At 40.4% G+C, this 939-nt stretch overlaps 1 non-coding gene across 1 annotated transcript; it reads right to left on the bottom strand.

Moving 5' to 3' along the window:
* Positions 1–265: 265 nt before the first annotated feature.
* LOC130951977 (small nucleolar RNA R71) lies at positions 266–369 on the bottom strand. Its single transcript, XR_009074176.1, has one exon. It is a non-coding gene; the product is annotated as a small nucleolar RNA R71 (small nucleolar RNA).
* Positions 370–939: the final 570 nt, after the last annotated feature.

Below are 939 nucleotides of genomic sequence, written 5' to 3'. Positions count from 1 at the left end.
AGTTTCTCTAATGCAACAGAATTGCAAGTTCCATGGACTTCCATTGGAAGATCCTTATCAGTTTTTAGCTGAATTCTTGTAAATCTGTGACACTATCAAAACCAATGGGGTTGACCCTGAGGTCTACAGACTTATGCTATTCCCTTTTGCTGTAAGAGACAGAGCTATGATATGGTTGGACTCACAACCTAAAGAAAGCCTGAACTCTTGGGAAAAGCTAGTCAATGCTTTCTTGGCAAAGTTCTTTCCACCTCAAAAATTGAGTAAGCTTAGAGTGGAAGTCCAAACCTTCATACAGAAGGAAGGTGAATCCCTCTATGAAGCTTGGGAAAGATACAAACAATTGATTAGAAAATGTCCTTCTGGCATGCTTTCTGAATGGAGCATCATAGGTATCTTCTATGATGGTCTGTCTGAACTGTCCAAGATGTCATTGGACAGCTCTGCTGGAGGATCTCTTCATCTGAAGAAGACGCCTGCAGAAGCTCAAGAACTCATTGAAATGGTTGCAAATAACCAATTCATGTACACTTCTGAAAGGAATCCTGTGAACAATGGGATGAATCAGAAGAAAGGAGTTCTTGAGATTGATACTCTGAATGCCATATTGGCTCAGAACAAAATATTGACTCAGCAAGTCAATATGATTTCTCAAAGTCTGTCTGGAATACAAGCTGCACCAGGCAGTACTAAGGACGCTTCATCTGAAGAAGAAGCTTATGATCCTGAGAACCCTTCAATGGAAGAGGTGAATTACATGGGAGAACCCTATGGAAATACCTATAATCCTTCATGGGGAAATCATCCGAATCTCTCATGGAAGGATCAACAGAGACCTCAACAAGGTTTCAACAATAATAATGGTGGAAGAAATAAGTTTAGCAATGGCAAGCCTTTTCCATCATCTTCTCAGCAACAGACAGAGAATTCTAAGCATAG

The sequence above is a fragment of the Arachis stenosperma genome, chromosome 1 (assembly GCF_014773155.1).
Source record: "Arachis stenosperma cultivar V10309 chromosome 1, arast.V10309.gnm1.PFL2, whole genome shotgun sequence".
In the NCBI taxonomy this organism is placed as follows: Eukaryota; Viridiplantae; Streptophyta; class Magnoliopsida; order Fabales; family Fabaceae; genus Arachis; species Arachis stenosperma.
The sequence above is the reverse complement of the archived record's forward strand: the minus strand, read 5'-3'. Positions and strand labels throughout refer to the sequence as shown.